Source organism: Perissodus microlepis, chromosome 22, assembly GCF_051167445.1.
Source record: "Perissodus microlepis isolate ML-2025 ecotype Zambia chromosome 22, ASM5116744v1, whole genome shotgun sequence".
Taxonomy (NCBI): Eukaryota; Metazoa; Chordata; class Actinopteri; order Cichliformes; family Cichlidae; genus Perissodus; species Perissodus microlepis.
The window spans coordinates 18,099,991-18,123,809 of record NC_140481.1 but is presented as its reverse complement, the minus strand read 5'-3'; the positions used below and the strand labels follow the sequence as shown (position 1 = coordinate 18,123,809).

At 39.8% G+C, this 23,819-nt stretch overlaps 1 protein-coding gene across 3 annotated transcripts in view; it reads right to left on the bottom strand.

Moving 5' to 3' along the window:
• The window catches only part of atxn1a (ataxin 1a), a 98,460-nt gene that overhangs the window by 18,497 nt on the left and 56,144 nt on the right, over positions 1-23,819 (bottom strand). For 2 of the 3 annotated variants that reach the window (XM_084920275.1, XM_084920276.1), the window contains exon 3: positions 14,135-14,252. The gene's annotated coding sequence lies outside the window, so the exon portion shown is untranslated. Of the gene's footprint in view, positions 1-3,650; positions 5,370-14,134; positions 14,253-23,819 lie in introns of those variants that run through there. The other variant, XM_084920277.1, reaches the window with a different exon arrangement.

Below are 23,819 nucleotides of genomic sequence, written 5' to 3'. Positions count from 1 at the left end.
CCCCACAGAGCACTGATCTCAGCATTACAAAGTCAGTCCTGGATTACACAAAGAGATGGGAAAACAACGAAACAACTCAAATTCATAGAAGAACTTCTGGAGAGTTCTCTCAGTTGTTTTGGAGGACCTAACCCTACAATGACAAATTATATGCAAAACTATGTACAAACTGATGAGGAAGTTCTTTAAAATCTACAAATAGAGTGAAGGCTATTTTTAAAAGCTGCTCACTCAAATCTTTGCATACATCTGTCAAACAGGCCTCTATAATATACTAAATATGTTGAATGCTGATGCTATCTTTCCAATACATCCATTATTACAGTTTCTAGTTGTAGTTGTCACTTTCGATCTGTAACTGCTTTCAAGTTGGGAATTTTCCCATGTTTGTTGAGTTCTAAAACCACTGGATCCCTTATCAAACATTTACATTCTCTATTTGGTGAGTTATATCAAACATCTGCAGAATGCAGTTCGCTAATGACCCAAATATATGATCTTGTTAAATAACAGTGACTTGTAGTGACTACAGAATAAACACAATCCAATTAAACTCCCATCAAAGCAAGAAAAACCCATTATACTTTGCATCTCTACCCAGGAGCACTGTAATAAGCATATTGGCTTATTAAGTCAACATACAGCAGACACGTTGCGGACATCTAGACACAGAAATTCTGGTGAGGCTCCACGATTAGTGTTTGCTACAGTGCATCTGTTTGCATTACAATTTTTGAAAACATTCCAATTCATCATTAAATTTCAGAATATGATGTATGACATATAAAAAAAATGAAACTTTGTGTCGATCTGGAAACAAGTCAATATGCAAAGGAATAAAAATAAATAAATCAGTAGTGTATAAACTGAGCATTGGTAAACAAGCAAAACTAAACTACAAATGATCTTCCAAAAAAGTTGAGATGCTGTTTAAATAATGAATTTGATGCCAGAAGCAAGTTCGAAAAGGGTTAGTGAAGGAGTAAAAAGCCAAAAAAAAAAAAAGCATAATATTAAAAAGCACCTAGAGCTATGGAAACAGGTCGATTACATAAAACATCCAGGGAACATGACATTCAGAGTTAAAGATGGGGGAGGTGTTTACCCACTCTGGAAAGGTGTCAAATATTTTAGCAATTTAAAAAAATTATGTCTTTTAATTTGACAATCATCCCTGAGAAATCTTTGCATGCAAGGGATGAGGCCAAAGACTCTGTAGTGGTATTTCCTGTCAGTCGTGAACCAGTCCTAGTCAACACATTTCATCGTCGTATCCACAAATGCCAGCTCAAGCTCTACCATAAAAAGAAAAAGATATTTATATAAACAAGATCCAGAAATGCGGCTGCACTTTCTGAGCAGCTGCGGTTTAGATGGTACAGCGGGCTGGCCACTAATCATACGCTCCTGCACAAGCCCAAGTGTCTTGGACAAGACACTGAGTCCCAAGATGCTGAAAATGGCAGGCCAGCATGGCATCTCTGCTGCTACAGAGTGAGTGAAATACAACGTATAGAACGATTAAAAGGTGACGAGATTTGCAGGATAAGGAGCCTAGTGCAGTCTCAGGAGGCAGATTCATTTAAACAGAAAATGCACCTTTTATTAGGCGGTTAGAAAGTCCATGCAAAAATCCAACCGATGACCAAAAAGTTGCAGACGGCACACAAGATAGGTAATAGACACTGTGACAAAGGACAACGGGAAGACATGATTATTTATACACACAGAGACACACTAAGGGGTAATCGGGGAAATGCCTGGGTAGCAAGACACAGCAGAAAACAATCAAGACAACAAGACAAGCAATGTCAAACTACACAAAACACAGAAGACATCCAGCTATCTACGAAATGTAAAACAGGACAAAGGAGACTAACATACTAAAGTTTGACGTGGAAAGACATATGAGAGAAAGCTGGGACAACAACCTAAATAAAGAACTTTACAACTTTAACATCTTTTGGAAACTATAAGGAAAATGACCTCTGGACTACAGAGAAGAGGGGCGATCTGACTTGTTATCAGCACACAGTTCAAATAGGGAAGCATGGCAGGAGCCATTTGTGAAGAACCACTAATGCTGAGAAATATTTGAGATTTCAAAGCAACATAGACTGCCATCCAGATGAAATCTTTTTCAGGAAGATAATGCCAAACCACATTTTGCACATATACCAACATACTGGCTCTATGGTACGAGTGCTGGTTCTAAACAACTCCCTTTGGTTCACCCTTATGAAAGGAAATAGACAAAAGAGTAAACTTCTGAGCAGCTGAAATCCTATAAAGAATGGGTAAATATTACAGCAACTGGTTGCTAAACACTTACAGCATTGTTAAAAAAGGGTGATGCAACACAGTGGTGAACGTGACATTATCCTAACTTTTTCAAAATGTTCTTCAGACATCAAATGTTAAATGAGCAAGTGTTTTTGTAATAAACACATTTCTCATTTCAAGATATTTTTATGAAATAACGGTTTAAATGAATGCAAATCATCTCACTCGGGTTTTGTTTACATTTTACATGCTATTGCAACTTTTTTTATGCAAATGCTGCTGCACATAATGTATGTGCCTTTCAGTGTGTGTGTGGGTGCATGATTGCCCAGTCATAATCATAATCATGATCAAAGGGATAAGTCCAACGTGATGTGTTATCTCACAGCTAAATATAGTTCAACTAGAAAGTAGAGTGTTGCTACAGGCTTATACTTCACTGTCTGTCTCTCCTTCTCTTATTTCTTGATCTAAGCTTCTCTGCAGCTTTTTGTCAACGTAGTTTTGCATTCATCTGTGTGAGTGTGTGTTTGCAAGCACGGCGCTGAATATGTGTGTGCATGTGCGTGTGCACATTAGAAGAACCCTTGCCAGACTGGGAACTTTGACAAGGCTGCCACTTTATTCACTGTCATCCTCCGCTCGTAATTGCACACAAACAACAACAAACAACACACATATAGGAGTACGGACAGATAGTGAGAGAGTGATGGAGGCTCTGCCAATGACAGATGGGCACAGAGTTAGAGAAGCTCAAGGGGGGCCGAGAAAGAGAGTAGCAAGGCGGAGAGAAACTGAGAAAGAGGGAGAGTGGTTAAGAGTTACACAAACAAAGGGAGATAGAGATGGAGAGAAATAAATGACTGTGAGAAAGAGAGAGAGTCTTGTTCAGAAAACAAACACTTAGGCAGTGTTGCATGACTTGCACTTTCTCACCCCTCGGCAGCCCTGAGCTTGGTTGGATGGTTGGGTGGATGGAGGCTGGGGTAGGGAGGAGGGAGAGGGGGCAGACACACAGACGGGCAGGCAGGGAGAGCCAATGGAAGGAGAAGAATGAGAAAAATGTGAGAAGAGAAGAGAAGAGAAGAGAAGAGAAGAGAAGAGAAGAGAAGAGAAGAGAAGAGAAGAGAAGAGAAGAGAAGAGAAGAGAAGAGAAGAGAAGAGAAGAGCTTCAGGAGAACGGACGAATGCAAGAAACAAGCAACGACGTTTGTAGGATAAACTAGGGCAGTACGCATTTACAAAAGGCATACTGTGAGACAACACCACAAGCATTTGAGACACACACACACACACACAGGCTGACTCTGCTGCTCCCATACACACTTCATTCAGAGCGAGCGCAAAACTGTGTGAAGTGTACTTACCAGGGTAGCAGGAGTAGCCCACTTCTGCAGCATGCTTTCTCTCCCCCTCTCATTCCTTTGCTCCCTTAACTGCTCCCTTCTCCTGCTCTGCTGTGTCCCTTGTAAAGCACCCCGAGTCTCTCTCTCCCTCTCTCACGCTCTCTCTCTCTCAGGCGGTAAATCCCAAGCAGTGTACTTGTGCTACAAACTGCTATCTGCCTTTCTCCCCCCCCGCTCCCCCCAAACAGACACCACAGACACACACACACAGAGCCAGCAACCCTCTACTAAATCTGGCAGGCAGGAAGCTCCCTCACTACCACTGAAATACAGCACTCAGGTGATCTCACACACACACACACACACACACACACACACACACTCGCACAAACGTACACACAAAACTGGTAGCACACACTAGCACACGCCCACAGGGAGGGAGTCCCGCATGCAGAGCTCCAACGTGTATTATGCAAGGGGCTGAATGCGAGCCAGAGCTCTCACACTGTCTGCCACACACACACACACACACACACACACACACACACACACGCACGCAAGCACACACAGGGCCCCTCCCACAGTTCGCTCGTCCAACTTCATCAGGTATTCATTCAAAAAACACACACATGCCAGCTGGCTGCACGCCCAGAGACCGCTTACAAGCAGAGAAAGAGAACGAAAGGGAGGGAGAGGGAGAGAGAGGCTGGGTGGGAGGGTGTTACAGTGAGAAGGGCAGAGAGGGGACTGTGGGAGAGATAAAGGCGGAGGGAGGGAGAAAGTGAGTAGTAGAGATTAGAGAGAGGGAGGCAGACAGAAACAGAGTGAGCGCATGAAAGAGTGACACATGGAAAACTCGTCGAGACACACCGATAGACTTGCATATAAGGCTGATCTGATCTGATCACGGTGACGCCAGACATATTTGATATATGCTGGAGAGGAACCGAGGAAAGGTGTCTTGTTTATAAAGGTGTAAGGGTCTGTGAATTAAATCAAGGAGGCAAAAGGAAAATCAGAACCTCTGTTCCTCCCCTTTTTCAGATATAGTTGGTTTCATGCTCGGATTCGACAAGCCTGCATTTCCCAGTTTTGACCACTAGATGGTACGACTGATTACAATTGTAGAGGAGTCTATTTCCGTTAGTTAGCTGACCTAGTTAAAAGACCATTTGGAAGTAAATATAGATGAAATGTGCTCTTCAATGCTAAGAGATGTAGCCTGCACAGAAGAGAAATGAGCACTCTCTTATAGGATGTTAACACACACACACAAACACACGTGCGCACACATGCAATGACTAACTAACTTACGGAAAAATGATTCCCGAAAGATTTAGTTGGTCTAAACATGTACTAAAAAGACATCCTGTTTGTTTTAGTTGGCCTTCCTGTCAGCTTGATATCATTCCAGGGTTCCAATGTTCAACACTGGGTATTCATAGTTTCTGGCAGCAGGAGACATTTCAATATTTGCAATGAATGTGGTAACATATAAAACACAGAGTAAAATGCTCAATGTGAAGAGTTTTAAAAAGCAGGAATGTCACAGTTTATTTGTAGTCTTTTTATTTTGTTTTTCATAGGGCATTCTTACTGATAAGCCATCATCTAGTACGGTTGGGCTTTCGTTCATGTTGACAGCACAGTTCATGATTTGCTATGGCACTGAAAGTTGCGAAATTTCCTTCCTGTTTCAAAAATATTCCACCCATTTCTAAAGAAATTGAATATTGTGCATTTCTTTAGAAATGTTAAGATCGGGGAATTTGAAGGCAGTTTTGGAAATGTAACCAACACCACTGCATTTTATCATGAAGGAATCATGCACTGCATGTGCGCTATAAAATCGTAATATTACATTGTTAACGAAGAGTCTTTTAACATCAAAATGAAGTTCAAAAGAATTAACTCAAAATATCTGATTGAGGAGGAAAAGCAAAGCAAAAAACTGCACAACTATGACTATTTTGTCCATTAAACATCCTGCCCTAACCCAAGAAATACAATATGATTAGTAAGCCTGTAGCCTTCTAACATAGAAATATTTCTCAGCAAGCTTGAATCATAATTCACTGTATGAAGAGTTCACTAGAAGAACAAGTCATTAGTTTTTCCATTTAAATCAAATACAATGCAAACTATGATAAAGTCTCAGTACATTAAAGTACATCTTTTACTCGTAACACTTTAATATGACAATATTAAAGAAGAGTATTTTAATGTCAACATGTAGCTTTAAAGAATGGGCTGAAAAGACGCATAAATAAGGAAAGAAGTGAAGCAAAAGACAGACTAGAAAACCAGACTAGACCGTGCTCTTGTTAAGTCAGCTGACCTCAGCAGCAAAGCAACACTGGTCTGTCTCCTTGGCAGCTAATTGGAGCCTCTCTGCATTTAATCATAATTCATTTGTGTGGGTTTGTTTACAAGTGAAAGCAGGATAAGACAAAGAGAGCGAGAGAAAGTGGGAGTAGAGAATGAGCAGAAAGAAATGAGAAATTTTAGCTTCTTGCTTGGCGATCCGAAGTCTAGCCCTGCACGCCTCCCTCCTTTGATCAGGTGGACCGTCTCGCCTGAAGCCTTGGTGAAACTTTTCGCGAACAGCTGAATCTAAAGATAAATGATATCTGTTGTTTCAAATGTAGCCTGAAGCCCAACCAAGACAACTGATTCAGTAGGGTGTGACTGAAAATTGGAAACCAATACGCTTCCAAAACATCACTATTACTCAATCTTGGCACGACTTGTCTTCCTCAAAACCCATTTCTCATTGTCCTTTAGCATAAAAGTGTCCTGTTGAATCCCTACAAACGTACATAATTGCTTCATGGTGAATGTGCTGCATGTGTATAACACGACATCATAATCATCGCACATCTCCAGCTTTAGAAAAACACACATTTTTTCTTTGATTGACAATAATTTGACATAATCTTTTCACTTTATACAACAAGAAGCACTTTAATGCAGACCTAACTGACAAGCCATACTCCTTAGTGAGTTTGATTAGAAATGGCCAGAATGAAGGTTGAATCAAAACACACGCATTGAGCTCACTCATAACATGACACCTCAGTCAATGATCTCCTCTCATCAAGAATCAATGAATTGTTAAGTGCACTGAAAAATTCACTGCAAAACCAGCCTTATTCTGTCTCAGCCTTCTGCCTTTCTGCAGAGCACAGTCTCAGTCACAGCCAGTCACTAAGGAAACTGATGAAAAGCTTCTATATATACACACACACCCATATACATATCACACACTGCTCTGCTCTCTCTCCCTGTCACACACACACACACACTGAATCTCTGTGCCGCTCTCTCTCAGTCACCCACGCAAACTTCACACACGCTGTGGTTATGACAACAGCAACCCCCGCCATCCTACGCTCACTTTACCCATCTATCCCCCCCCCCCCGTCTCTGTCGGCAAAAGTCTCAGCTCCCTTGTTTATCCATGTCTTTCCATCTGTCTCTGGGTCTATGTGTGACTATGTGTGTGTATGTGTGCGCAAGCTGGTGAGAGAGCAGGTGTAGAGCCATCTAATGGCCACACACTCATACACACAAACTGTGTCTGCCAGACAGACTTTATGAACTAATGTTCTGTCAGTAATCTATTATTCAGAACCTTTTGTAATCATTTCATAATTATGCTAATAGTGCCCTCTGAACTTTGGGACATTTACACGGTCTGCAAATATCTTTCATTTTTACCCCCCCATACCCGTTCATCTCTGTCTTGCTCACAAACCCTCTGCCAGACTGTGTTAACTTGCTGGCAGTGTAGTGCGCTACTTCGGCCCAAGCCACATCCCATTCACAAACCTACTAATCCACACACACTATTAGATCCCTGCTAGTCACACACACAAAGAAGTATGCATGTGTGTGTTTGCAGGATTAGGGAGGGACTGGAATGGATGGGCAAATCACTGCTAAGCTCCTCTATTGCTGCATAATCCTACTGAGTACACACACACACACACACACACACACACACAGGCACACATACACAAAAGCATGCATGGAAATAGAGACACACAAATATGTAAATATGCAAACATGCATTCAGATGTGCACGCACAAAACGAACAAGTGCTCTCTCATTCAATGTCGCAAAGAATGTATTTGCGCACGCCCACTCACGCAAACAATAGTAGTCATCGTTGACATTCAGACACACAAATATGCAGGCAAAAGTCCAACACACTTATTCAATAACAAATGCAGACATAAACACCCAGATATCTTTTCAAAGACAATATATAATCCTGTTCGGAGTATGTGTGTTGCAGTACAAAAGGGAGTAAGAGAGAAATGTGGGATGGGAGGTAGCTGGAGACAGAAAACATGAGTTGGGTTTTTTTCATCTTCTGTTAAAAAAAAAGAAAAAAGACCCCAATGAAGAGAGAAAAATGGAGATAAAAGTAAAAGACAGAAAAGAGGCGTAAAAAAGAGAGATAAATGTAATCCAAACACCATTATGCAATCTATTCATTCATTCTGCCCACACAACTAGAACCCTTTTGTCCATTCAACCACCTTCCCCAACCCTTCAAGAAATGCAATACATACAATTAGTAATCCTGTTTTAAATTCTAAATATGACTCAATTAGTGTTTAAGAGCATCGAAATATTTCTCCACAAGCTTGAATCATAATTTATTGTGTAATGTAAAAGGGTTCACAAGAAGAACCAGTTATCCAGTGACTGTAGTTAATAAACAAAGAAGAAAAAAAAACAACAACCAGTAAGGTCACTGTAAATTTCATACGCTGACCCCATGTGGTCCTATGGAGTTAGTGCAAGCATACAGCCCATTTTTATCTTAAGTCGGCCAAAGGAGTAAAAAAAGAAATACTGTACCCCTTACTTTACTTTACTTAGAGGTTTATATATTTAATCCCTGAGATGTCTGAATAAAAATATTGAATGAACATATCTATACATATATATATACATACATACATATATGCATATATACATAAATATGTAGTATTTGTAGTTTTGGTAGTAAAACTAATGAAAATACAGTAAAAAAAAAAATCTAAGCCATCTAGTGGGCCAGATTGGACCTTTGGGCAGGCCAATTTTAGCTCATGGGTCAGATGTTTGGCACCCCTGCACTAAGCTAATGAAGCAACAAAAATTGTAAAAAAAAAAAAAAAAAAAAAAAAAAAAAAAAACCTTTTTCATATTCACATATTGAAGAAATGGTTTACTGAATCTGTGTGTTTGGGGGTTTTTTTTGTTTGTCTTTTAAAGGTTTTTAAAGTTTACTCATGGTTGCTTCATTACTTTCCTTCACTACTTTTTTGTTTTAGGCATTTTAAAAATGTTTGTCTTGCTGACTTATCTGACAAATCTTACTATAATACACATAATCAGTGCAAAACATGCACCCAGGTTGAGTACCCAATGGACATGTAGATTGCTAAAAATGTACCTTCCTGACTTATGTGATATAGATAAGAACCTTCAGGTTCTTATCTATATCACATAAGGCTAAAAGGCTTTTTAGCATTTATTCATCCAAAGCGCCTTATAAAGCATACAATAATTTTAATTTCATAACAAAAACATCAAATTTATTATCACAAAACTTTAAATGAGCATGGTATTATGATGACAGTATTTTGCCTAGAAACCACCTAACAACACGTCATGCACTAAGTACCATAGGCCTGTACTAGTACTTCTACTGGTATCAAACTCAAGATGAAAGGAATAAAAAATTTCCCATATTAAAATTTTCAGTCAGAACCACTATAGTTAAAGCTGATGCAGTAATTTGCCAATATGGCACTGTTCTAGGGCATTCCCTCCCTTCTGTCTGCACACATTCAAATCATTAGGTGGGGAGAGCAACAGCAAATCAGTGGCAGGCGTGTTTTAGTCAGATACATCAGGTAAGCTTTGTACTTAGTAGAGCTGAAGTGGAGGTGGGTTGAGAAGTAGCTTGCAGGTGAACAGCACCTATAAAGAATTTTAGTAGCTCACCCTAAATAAGATTTTCCAGTTGGATGGGAAGAAAGTTATGCTCTATAATTCTTTTATTATCTCCTACAATGTAACATATGTAGAGTGTGACTGACAGAGTTTTTCTTATTAAACCGATTTCCTTCCTTCCATCCCATTTCTCACACAAAAAGTCAATTTGTGATGCCCATGTTTATCTGGTGATTTGTTCATGTAAGTGGAAGAAATGCGAAAAAGAAAAGAAAAAGAAAAAAAAAATCAGACTCGCTGACACGAGTAAGAGCTTTCAAAATCTGATGTCAGGCTGAGGACTATGCTGACAGGTGCATGTGCGCGAGTCTGAGGTGCTGCAGAGATCACAGCACTAAACAGAATGGCTGAGCAGACAAATATTAATACATAATGTGGCTGGATTTGTTTGTCAGTGCACATACACTTTATTTTGTTCCCTCCTTGACAGAAAAAAAAAAGAATTCACTCAGATTTTAGGATGGTCGCTGCATGTGTCGACATCTAGGACAGAGAACCATACTGCTGTGTTCGCTGAAGGTGAACTGCCCGCTGTAATGGACACAGACAGGCAGACTGGCACTAATTGGCATGAATGGGCATGGCAGCAGGCCTTTTGCGGATGAAGGAGAGGTGAGCGGCTGCTCAGCATGTGTCCTTGTCTATGAATAATGCGTTCCACCTTTTCAAAGGCACACGGACAAAAATGTCAGAGCGGCAGCGCCACTGGTTGAGCACACATTCATCAAAGTCCTCTGCTCTACACAAACACACATCCAACACTCCTGAGACTCAACAGGACACACGTGCAGCACACACCGGAGCCAGTACAGTACTCAGCAATCATCCAAACAAACAAATTCCACAGGCAGACTCTCACAAACACAAAGGCTACACGCTCCACAGGTGTCTGCATGCTGCCCAGCAGCATCCCTGCTTGTGAGGCTAAAAACTGTGTGATGAAAAGAAGAATAGAGTTTAACGTAGCATACAAATCCATACATCCCTCCATTCATGTTACCCTGTACAGTATGGAAAATAGCTGTGCTCTGTCTTCTCGGTCTCCCAGAAGGGAATAAGGTTTTCTGTGCTGGTAACAAAGGGATAATGTTTCATTTTCCAAATCTGTGATCAACTGAAAATACTGCAACAGAAAATAAAGCTGCATTTTAAATGTTATATGTGCGTAGACAAATAAAGATGGAAACTTTCTCACTAAGACAGAAAGCATGCAGTTAGTGGGTAACTGTATTTCTACATTTTCCAAAGAAAAGACCTCACCGGACTGATTGATTTCATCAGTGGACACACATAACAAAGAAGTGGAAGCCTTTACATGTGTAAACTCTAAAGGCTGCTTCAATTTCTGCCTATTTGTTGATAAGGAACTACGGCATTTCAAGATTTCTTAAATGCGACTGTGTGTTTACGCAACACTTTCCACCACCATCTTCAAAACACCACTACACTGAAGTTGTTCTGACGGGCTGTAGTGACCTTAAGCACCTTGCCAACGTACTTTATGTGGTTTTTCTGGCCTTCAATTTGTTCCCCAGCTATATATGCAACGTCTTGGCTGATAATACGAGCCAAAGAATTACTTTGACTCTCTAGCTTACACTAGAAATACCATAACTGAAGTTTATGTTAGTGCTTCAATCTCATTTTTCCAACTTCGCCTGACCTGACAAAGCAATTTATATTTAGAGACTTGTGGTAAAGAAAAAAGCTTCAAGTATGCACAAACAGTGAGTTGGATTTGGTTCACTCCAACATTCCCACTGCTTCAGACTTTGAAGCTAGAATGACAAAAAGGAAACAGACAGACTGACCACACAGGCTTGTCACTGCTTGCTTCACTTTCCCAACTAATCTGTCACTTTCTTTTAACATCATTATTCTCGGTTTGTTTTTATTCACACACACAAACACACACAAACTGAAAGACCAGCAAATTGTGTGCAGTTAGCAAAACAAGCTTATTTCTGTGCAATATGCTTCCGTATGCATGCAGCTGTCTCGTGTTTTAGAAAGACACACACCCTTGTTTTACTATCTTTATTGGGACTCCCCCTAACCCCAGTCTCACACGCACACTCAAACACTCACAAATTGCCTTCAGGATGGTCGTACGTTTCCTTCTGAGACACAACACCCTCTGACCATGACCCCATTTCAACGCCAAACCCAATCTCTGCCTGGAACACCAGAGGGTTTGACTGCAGTTATGTAAGCCTTTGCAGTGGTAGAGAAACAGAGGGAGGGACAGAGAGAAGAGGGTAAAAAAAAAAAAAAAAAAAGAGGGCAGGAGAGATGGACACCGGGACCAGGAGTGGGGGAGCGGGATTAAAGTACAAGTAAATGATGGCGAAGCAGAAAGAAGATAAGAGAGACGGTGAATGAGACAGTGATGTCACCTTGTACTTGCACTGCAGTGAGACGGACAAAGAGAGCGAGTAACAGAGGGAGAGAGAAAGGGATGTTGAGAGATCTATTAGCTGATAGAAGCCATGCAGACAGCCTCCCACTCCTTAGGCAATTGATTCGAAGGATATTGTGCTGAATGCTGTCTGCGTGTGTGCGCAACTGAGTGACAGTGAAACTCTAGCTTTGAGCCTCGGGGCATAAAGTACTAGTACTAGAAATCTACTGGTGTGTTTCTACAACTGAAATGTAAACCATCACATTTTAGGGTAAATTCTTGATGTTTCGTGAATGTAACGATTTGGATTTAGCACAAAGTGATTATGGTTAAAATCTCCTTTGAGTAAGTTTTGGTGAATGCGACGTCCTTTTAAGTGGCAAAAACAAGTTTGCATGTCTGTGTGTGTTTCAAGAGGACAGCATAATGGAATGCCTCGGTTCGAGACTTGCCAAGAGCCCTTTTCCCATACGCCAGGGAGCCAAGACTTCCCCAACCAGCCAAGAATAGCACCAACACTCTCTCTCTCTGTTTTACTCTCTCTCACCCACACTCACACGAGCACTCACATTTTTACTGTTTGGATTTGACAAGAAGGGTGATAGTGTGAAGGAGGAAATAACAGCCGTGTGCACTTCAACACCGTTACAGAAAAAGAAGAAGAAGAGGGACATTTTCTAAATTCATATTTGTACTCTTCAACAAGCAGTGCAGTGAGACGTTTTTTAGGACACAATATGTTTTGATCAATATGACGCTAATAAATCTTCACTTATTTGAGTTTCAATTAACTCAGAGAAGGAGGGGGGGGGGCTAGGGAGGCAGGAAGACAGAGACATACAAAAGCATAGAGAGGCAGTGAAACTGCCGCGCTGGCTGCTCCCTGTGGGGTAAATGGGTTTGTTGTTCTCTCTGTGGATGTGTACTTACAGTATATGTGATTTTTTTTTCTTTTCTTTCTTATTTTTTTGAGGCAGCAGTAAACTGGTGGATAGAGATGTGGACCACAGTGCATTCCCTTACTGCCACTGCATCACAACAACAGGCAGGAACATGTTTTCTACTCCAAAAAAAGAAAAAGAAAAAGCAATGACATACTGTATAAGAACCAGCCTTACTGACAGTACAGCTCACTTTTTTTGTATTCAAACCAGTGTTTAAGCATCTCTACTAGATGTGATTACCAAAGCTGGGCTTAAAAGGTGTTAAAATATTCTACTTTAATACCTGTTTCTCTCCTTGTGACTCACTGGGAAAACAGCTTATAGTGAGCAGAGAGGCTATCCATCAAACAGAAGACCCGAGTTCAAATCCTTGACCTCACTGAAATGTCTGTGAGTGAGATAATCGGCGGCAGCTCCAAAGGTGCTATTCTGTAGCTGACCCTGCCATCTTACTTCCCTGCGGTAAGGGTAGGAAGCGAAACAGAATTTCCCCTTTGGGGATCGATATTACCACAAAAAGACAGCACTTTCGCAGTGAGTAATTCAGAGAAAATCAAAGCAGTTGTAGTCTGTGCTTTTCAAGAAACTTGAAGAACGGCAGCTCTATTTGTAGAGAAATATTAGATAGCAGATACTGAAAGAAAAACATTAGAAATACATATGCAACGCAAAAAAAACCCAAACAAATCCTTCTCAAGCCTTACATTAACCTCACATATGAAATGTGGTTTTTGGTGTGTTGTTTTTTACATATAGAAGTCGCTGATTTTAACCTTGCTAAACACGCATCTGTGCAGCAGTTGGAATGTCAGGTTTATTGCAAAACTGGACTCTTAGCCAAAGAGAAAACACTGATCTGCAAAAGTCCTTGATGCCAGAACTAATAACATCAAATTAACCATGGCAGACTAACAGCTTTTAGGTTGAAATAACAATGTGATAGCAGTTTGTCAGTTTTGATTCAGCAGTAATGAGCCAACTACTGTGTCCTAGGTTGTCAAGCACAACCTGAGTTCTAGCAACTTAAAAACACGATACGCAGCGGGTCGCCGTGCACAGATGAAACTAGATTACACAGCAAAGAACAGAAGATGCTTTTTAAAAAATAATTTTCACCATGGTATCAATGCAAAGACAATTTTACCTCATTCAACACAACCCCTCCAGAGCCCCCAGGTGTGTCAGCAGGTGGTACAGCCCATGGAGAGGGTTCCAGACTATCCCAGAATGCAGTGTGTGTTGACTCAGGGACACAGCACTCCCTGGTGAATGAAAACAACAAACAAAGTTACTCAAAATTTATAGGGAAATATAGGGGGAAAGCGCATATGTTTATATAAATTCACATATATTCATATACGCTGCGTCAGCAATAGCAAGAATGGATCTGGACACACAGCTGAGGACAGACTGCATTGTTCCGTCAATAAAAATAATCACTGCTCTTCTTTGATTCAAGAAGAAAAACCGTGGTTCTGATTATTTTGCTACAAACAAGTAAATAAAAGTCCCACAATATGACAAAAACCCCACATCTGTCATGATTATGTGGATGTTGATGAATTATGTGTGAATAGGTGGATTTTATGCTGTGATTGTTGCTGTGCATGAACATAAGTTAAAAATGATTTGTTAGATTTGTTAGAGAAAAGGTGGGGGACATCTAGCACTTCCATATTCTTCAAGTGCTTCGCTGTTTTAAAAACTGCAGGTCATCATTATACACAGTGCATGTCATAGTCGGGGAAGAAACTCCAGAGTATCTTTAAAGACATCAAATGTGCAACAAGCTGACTCGAGCAGACGCCCACGCACCAACATAAGAGACAGACTAGCTGATTGTCGACAGTGTGCACACACTCTGTGGGACTAATTAGGCAGGTTGTGCTGGAGTGACGGCTATGTTATGGGGATACAAGACACATGTTCCTTGCTGTTAGTCAGCGGCAGTATGTGTGTGTCTATGAATGTTTATGGGGTATATGTGGGATGCCAAACATCCTACTGACCTAGTTCTTATATGTCTGACAACAAGAAAAGAGGTGGGGAGGTGTGGGAGGGAAGTTTGTATGCAGCTGTCTTAGCTGTGGGAAAGTGTTTCATTGCAGCTCATAAGAAACCGAGATGGGATTACAGCATTTGGCTGGTTTTGTGATAGTAAAATATGTCATTCCATTCACACTTTTTAAGTTATGCATGATCACTCTGTGGGACGGAGAGAGGAAGAGAGAAAATAAATATCTGGTTAAAAATGATAGTGCGCAACAGAATCAGGCTTAAACATTTACACATGCGTTAAAGTGTCTGCACAAAGAAAGCAAGAGGGGTTCTGTGTATTACAGAGACTTGTAATGTGTTTATGTAAGGAGGGGAAAGAGGAAAAAATAGATGAGCACTGAGGCCATGGATTAGCAAACACCAACTGGCAAAGGAATTGATCACATGGTATAAAAAATACAAGGGAGAAAAGGGGGATGCAGGGAAGAAGCATTACACACAGAGAAAGAAAACCCAGCACCAGAGAGCCAAAAAAAATGTTGAGAGACCAAAGAAAAATTAGAGTACAGACAATCCAGAGGTGATGAAAAATAAAGACAGATGGAGAGAAAAGAGGGGACAGAGAGGTAAAGCGAGCAGGGAGGAAGAGAGAGACAACAGAGAGGCAGAGGAGAGAAACAGATGGTGGCAGAGAAGAGGCAGATAGAAACTCAATGGGATGACAACACTGGCATAGCCAGCGAGGCACAGCAGGGAGTATGAAAAGCTGAAAAATGTCAGCAGAAAGGGAGGAGGATGATAAGAAGTGAGGGCAAAGCAGGACAGACAGCGAGGGTTTTCATCTAACGCTGCACCAACTTTCAGGGAAAACAAAACAGACCTTCTCATCTTATCAACACAATTTATCAGCTTATAAGCTTCTCTTATTAAAAAACAAAAAACAAACCAACTAACTAACACTGCTTTATTTGCTCATTTCTCATATCTATAAATCAGAATTATTGCGATAAAATAGACTTGTTACAATTCAAAAAAGCTAATCATATAACTGATATCTAAATCACCCTTCACATGATGCTCTAATTACTTCAGACTGTGCCTATAATCTGAATCAGCTGTCTATTTAATCCTTCAACTACCTGGGGTTTCCTAAACAGAGACACCAGCCCCTTTCTCCTCACACACAAGCTCTAAGTGAGATAAATCTCTGTTCTAGATTGTGAAGGGTAAAAAAACAAAAGTAACATGATTTCTACAGCTTCATGAGCAGAACCAATACTGTCAGACCTTATTTATTAGTCATTATAAAATAAAGTACTTAATAATGTCTTTTTAATATCTACACACAGAAAATATAAGAAATCTACGGTGTAAGAGTTTTACCTCATTAACCTCCTAATCACGCTTATTGTAAGTGATTGTAACAGTTGTTGCACTTGAATTGCTTTGCTCAGTACGGCTTTTAAGGTGGCAGTACCGCAACAGCAGTCCGTCTCCCTTAACAGTGCTTAATAAATGTGGTCTAATCTTTTGACTGAATATTTTCTCTATTTCAAAGTAACATCTTGTTCATGGTAGTTTGATACTTTTGAATCCACACATCTTCAGAATAATAACAAATACACCAGAAATGTCTGTCAGCTGAAAATTATTCAGCAAGTCCAGGCAGTAGATTTGTTCAAAGGCTTTAAGAAATGAAAATAAAGAGCTTAATGGATATCTGAACTCTGAGTTCATTAATCAACAGTTTGTCTTGTTCTGACTTTGGTCTTTTACCAATAATGGGAGTAGAGCCTGTGCATCTTAATAGCTTTGTTAAAGTTGTTGTCCATGACTTAATCACGCGTGCAAAGTAATGAATTTAATAAGTCTGAATATGAGCAATAAGGAATAGGAGATCTCTCTGGCTGTTTGGGTTGGTACCATTTTACTATGAAACAGGAAATCTCTGTCTGTGAGTTTGTTTCTTTGACTGCCAACTCTTCCTAGACCGTAATGAGTTGAGCAGCCAAACTTGGCACATAGGTACATCTTAGGCTCCTAGAGGCTCTTATCTACAGGGTGGGCCATTTATATGGATACACTGTAATAAAATGGGAATAGTTGGTGATATTAAAGTCCTGTTTGTGGCACATTAGTATATGTGAGGGGGCAAACTCTTCAAGATGGGTGGTGACCATGGTGGCCATTTAGAAGTCGGCCATCTTGGATACAACTTTTGTTTTTCCAATAGGAAGAGGGTCATGTGACACATCAAACTTATTGGTAATGTCACAAGAAAAACAATGGTGTGCTTGGTTTCGACGTAACTTTATTCTTTCATGAGTTATTTACAAGTTTCTCTTTGTTCACAGCCATTGACATGCCGAAGAGGTTAACACGTGAGGAGCGGATCGAAATTGTGTTGATATCTGGTGAACGCAGTAACCGGGTCATTGCAGCAGATTTCAATGCAAGACACCCTACGAGACCAGCCATCTCTCATGCTACAGTCAGCAAATTGCTTGCTAAGTTTCGTGAAACTGGTTCAGTGTTGGATTTGCCAAAATGTGGACGCAAGAAAACTGTCACTGATGAAGAAACATCAGTGGCTGTCCTAGCTTCATTCAGCAAGAGCCCACAGCGTAGCACTCGCCACATGTCACTGGAGAGTGGCATTAGTCGAACATCCCTTTGGCGGATATTAGCTACTCACAAATGGCACCCTTACAAACTCCAGCTACTGCAGCATCTCAACAAGGATGACCCAGATCGGCGCACAGAATTTGCAGAATGGGCAAAACAAAAATTGGAACAGGACCCTCAGTTCACGCAGAAGATTTTGTTCAGTGATGAGGCAAACTTTTATGTGAATGGTGAAGTTAACAAACAAAACCACCGCTATTGGTCTGACACTATCCCACATTGGATGGATCCCTCCAAGACTGTTGGACCAACAAAAGTGATGGTTTGGTGTGGTATATGGGGTGCAACGATAGTGGGTCCATTCTTCATCAATGGAAACCTCAAGGCCACTGGATATTTGAAATTGCTACATGATGATGTGTTTTCCTCTTTATGCACTGAAGCTGGCACGTTCCCTGAGTTTTTCCAGCAAGATGGTGCACCACCACATTATGGGTGCCAGGTCCGAGCATTCCTAGATGAACAGTTTCCTGGAAAGTGGATTGGTCGTCGTGGGCCAGTTGAATGGCCCCCAAGGTCTCCCGATCTGACCCCCTTAGACTTTTATCTTTAGGTCATCTGAAGGCAATTGTCTATGGTGTGAAGATACGAGATGTGCAGCACCTGAAACTACAGATACTGGATGCCTGTGCTGGCATTTCTCCTGCGGTGTGAAGAGTGGGAGAAGAGGGTTGCATTGACAATCCAACACAATGGGCAGCACATTGAACACATTTAAGTGGTCAGAAACTTGTAAATAACTCATGAAAGAATAAAGTTATGTTGAAACCAAGCACACCATTGTTTTTCTTGTGACATTACCAATAAGTTTGATGTGTCACATGGCCCTCTTCCTATTGGAAAAACAAAAGTTGTATCCAAGATGGCCGACTTCTAAATGGCCACCATGGTCACCACCCATCTTGAGGAGTTTGCCCCCTCACATATACTAATGTGCCACAAACAGGACTTTAATATCACCAACCATTCCCATTTTATTACAGTATCCATATAAATGGCCCACCCTGTATATCAGACGTTATGATGTCATCATGTTGCCCAGCAACCATCCAAAAACAGGCTAAAATGACCTGTTTGGGGGATCTTTGGACTTATAAGACTTTATAAAAGCAAGTTTTTTTATTTCATGACTGTAACCTCTAATTAATATCCAAAAAAATTATTAGCAACAACCTGAAATGACCTTTTATTTTTGCCTTTACCTACATAGAAACACCTCAAGAAAGCATCCTGTCATTTTAATTTCATGACAATAACATCTCAGGCTCAGTTGCACATAATATATTATATCATCATCATGTTGCCTAGCAACCACTTGCTAAAATTATACTTTTTTTTTTCATTTATGCAGCTACAACACCTTATACAAGCATAGTACCGTTTCAATTTCACTGCTCAAACAGGCTAACAATACAGGTGGGATGGGCATGCACTAGTAATAGCAATAAAAATGAATGTTTGGGATGAATCCAGAAGACTAAATAACTCACAAGCTAATTAAAATAAACAACAAAACTTTAATTTAACTTTAAATACACAAAATCTATCAGTAAAATACTGTAAATATAGTGTGACACAACTTTATCAGTCCTAATCTTGGTTTTGTTGTTCCATTTCATTTTTCATAAAGAGAAGGAAATCACTTGAAATTTTAAATGAAATTGTGATAAATGCGATATAATTATTTCTTACCCCACCCCTACCAAAGCTTTTTCCATACTCCACATTGTACGCCGTCTATTTTACACATATAAACGCTGTATTAATACATCACATCCATAAATTAGGGAGGCTAAATTAGTCAGGAGTGGTTCAGTGTAAACCACATTAAATAAATAGCTGATCTAATTCCAAACCACAGTGGAGTAGCCAGCTCCTGTGTGTATTTATGAGAGGTTGTTTTATTGTGTGTGCTGAAAATGAATGTGCCTTAAGGTTTTCCATTATATTGTACCAGAATTATACAGCATTACATTTATTTGTCAAAAGTGACTTGCAATATGTGCATTCAACCTCCAAACCAACAAAGACCACATTCGGTGCTACCGTGCAAACGCTCATATGATCAAAATGCCTCCAGTATTCATGTATTTGCTGCTAATCTACCTCAGTCTCAACAACAGACCCTGTACAACAGCAGTCGGTGAAAGACGTTTTATGTATGCTGATTCACTTGTCTGACACTGTCATCAAGACAAACTTGTGATCATACAGTACAAAAGTTTGGTATATTGCCCAGAGCCTTTTCCCAGAGCAGCTACTTTAAGTGTTGGAGCCAGTAAACAAATGACCAATGCCAAAGCTGCAGTCTTTTGTGTGACTTTGCTGCTGTTCTGTGCCCTCACTTTTGGGTTCACAATGATGCATGTAACAGTGCGTGGCTCTCTCTTTCAAAGGCGATGATATTCAACACGCCTAACAAATGCTCTCTGTGTGAATGTTTCGCTGTACTTGACTGCATGCTGGCGTGATTACGGCATGAATGCTTTTGTCCACTCAACCATCACTTCATCTGTTAAAGTGCTTGCATTCTTCGCCAAGTGTATCAAATAAAACATCCACCCACATCTACCATGACTGCAGCCAAATCCTATGCCTACTGCACAAGTTTGGTCGAACATGTATGGTGCATTTTTTTCCTTTCCTTTCTTTTTTTGCTGTAGACTGTAGAAACCACAAATGCTGGGTTCAAGAGCCGAGATCAACCAGACCTTAATTCAACAATGTTTTGCAGACTTGTGCAGAATGTTAGTATATAGTAGATAAATTCAAGGTTAAAAAGCCTTCAAAGTCTAGAATTTTGCACTTTATTTTCCTGTAAATACTGAGGGATAAGTAAGACCATTTCAAAGCCTCAAGAATCCAGTTTCTCTTTTCACTTACTTAGACCAATTACCTTTGCTGTAGTACAGCACACAATTCATCATTATAAGTATGGCAGACGATCACAATCACAAGAACACATAGACGGAATACTTCAGGAGCTGACGTAGTGTCTGACAGCTGTTTGGTTGCTTGAGGCAGAAGAATGCATTGAGTCCTTGTGTGTGTGTGTGTGTGTGTGCGTGTGTAGACTGAGTGACTGACCATCATTGTAATTTAAGGGAAATGCCTTCCTCAACCACAATCCTATTTCCCTAGACTCCAACAATCTTGTCATACCACAAGTGAAGAATCAGCCCTCTGCACGTTTAAGGTGCTGAGAACAGGAATGTTATCACAGGCGCACATGTGTTTGGAAAGACCGGTGTCCTTCAGTAATCATCATTATCCTTTACTTAATGTATGCCGTGTTACTGGAAGTGTGTACGTGGCAGCTGTGTTAGAGTCTGTGCCAAAAACAAATCATTCCTGTTACAGGCCTGGACTATTTTTAGCATACAACCTTAAAATGTGTTTTTGAAAAGTAGGAAGATGAACAAATAACGATCACATGCACATGCGCACATGAAAAAATAAGAAAAATCTCAGAGGAATTTCTAGTTCACCCAATATATAAGCATTTCCTTCTTAGTCGTTTCAAAGTCTAAAGGAACAACAATGCCATTATAAGGCTGAGAGTATAGAACAGTTTAACTGATGGAGGTCATAGTTTTCAAACACACTGGTAAATGAGAATTGATCTCATGTAGGACATTTTTTGTGTGTGGCTGTATTAAAAGAACAAAGAATCAATATGTAATTGAGTGCTAAGCTATAGTATGGATAAGAGTTGGAACACCAATACTGCTGCTGTGATCACAGGCCTAATTAACCTGACACAAATCCGTGCAAAACTCTGGAACCACCTCTCATTTCTTTATATGCATGTAAGGCCAAAACAGAGTTTGTACAATTACAACAAACTTGTAAGCCAATATTTGGTATGACCACCTTTATTCTTCAACATCTGAGCCTAAACTCTCTTGAACATGTGTCCTTGTAATTTCTTTCAGTAGTTGTCAGTATTTCACGAGGATTCTTGAAGGACTTTTTAGAGTCCTTCAAGAAGGACTCTTTTAATGTTGGCTGCCTTTTGTTCAGTCCTCTGTCACTCAATAAGACTTGTTTCGCTGCTGTTTGTACTACACTTCTTGTGTATTTTGACATACCTCATTCTTTTGTTGACATTCAACCTTCCAACCATTTCTGATGAGACCAGACAGAGTTACTGTGTCTGCTCTTTGCTGGATTTTTTTTTCTATTTCTTGCTTGTAAAGCCACTTAACTCGTTGCTTTGAAAAAGGTTCGGTACAAGGACTGGACTGTAAACCAGAAAGCCTGGAGAACTATTGCTCAAGAACACTTGACCATATGAAAGCCTGGCTCCGTAGAACCAAAATATAAAGAAAAGACAGGTGACTCACGACCTTTGCGCAGCACTATATGTTAATGTCACTGTCCAGTTAAAACTGCTTACCACCAGAGGCGGAGCCAGACATTTGAAATACCCGGGGCTTAGCCCTAAAGGGTAGTATGCATGTGGGATTTTTTTCTTTTTTTTTTGGGAGGGGGTTAGAAATGACTGAAAGATTAATTGGCTCTGTTTTGAGTTTTGTTCAAAAAGGAATGACTTCATATAGGGAAAAATATATATCACATATGCAGGACACCTTAAACTAGTTTTTTAATTAAGCAGCAAGGCAGAACAAAGTCGGGGCTGTATCAAGACACGAGGACTAAACCCCAATTCAACCAGACCCAGAACTGATCCGGAATTAAAACAGGACTACAACAGTTCAAAATCAGGACTACTGAGGACTTAACCAAGACAGAACCACAATCAGAACTAGATGATAGTAGCACTAAAAATCATCATAGACCTGCACTACACTTATTTTTTTAATTCTACCAAAGTCCACTATTTAGATTGAGAAAAGTTTATATAATTATTTAGCCTTGTTGTGCAAACAAGCCTGCAGAACTTAATAAATGTAGAATTTGAAAAATAGTAAACCTAAAAAGAAACACTAGGTACGAGATACATGAGTACCTATGATATGGTGATACTTTTGGTAAACAACCATTTGACTAACATGTGTGTCTCACCTGCTCTTGTTCCCTCTCTGTTCCTCTCTCTCCCTCTCTGTTCCTCTCTCTCCCTCTTTGTGCTGACAATCATCAAATATACAGTTGAAACCAGATATTTACACACTCTTCAGATCAAAACACAAACACTTTTTTAATTGTACCATCAAATCAGACTAAATGTTTATTCTTTTTAGATTGATAAATATATTATTTATCAATAACATATTTGTTAACTTTAAGAGTAAAGAGAGAAACTATCTGTATTTCTTAATTGTAAATGGCACCAAATTGTATTCATAATTGAGCCACACTTATGGAGCTCCACAATTCTTTTTCTGGTGTTTTGGTTGACATCTCTTAATTTTCCCATTTCAAAGAAACAGGCTCTGTGTTTTGCCTTATATGCATCCACAGGTGTGCCACCAATTTACTCACTGTTACTCTACTAACCTATCAGAAGCTTCTTCAGCTCAGAATGGAATCGTCTGCAGTTTTCTTATTAATTAACAATAAACTTAGTGTATGTGTACTCCTAAATTTGATGAAAGTGATAAAAAACAGACAGCTCTGTCTCTCTTTATTCTGACATTTAACTAATTCAAAAGATATTTCAATATTTATTTATCCAAAACAAAACAAGTTTACTCTAAATTGATGTTGTACAGTAAAAAAATGTTCTTGTGTTTTCCATAAAGTGTATGTAAATATCTGGTTTCAACTGTGAATATACTGCTGTGTATTGAAGTTCCTCTTGTTTTGCATAGAAATATACTGAACAACATACAAAGCATAATATATAAAATACTACCAGAGTTTTTTCTTTGAAAGAAACCACTTATGTCCATTCTTGTATATCAGTGCATTACTGAAACCGATTTATTTAGCCGTGGAGGGTAACAACTGAAAATATGAAATAAACACACATGTAAGCTAAGACTCTCTAAAGAAACAGCATTGTTGTTGTTCGGCTTTTCATTTCGCCATTTGTTGATTCACTTGAAGAGCAAGTACCGTAATATTGGTCAAGTGATCAGTTTGATATCAATCTTTCGTGATACACCGTCATATTTACATTATTTGTACGGTACGAATGATTTGCTTTGGTACCTGGTCGAACTTAAGCTCTCCTTAGTATG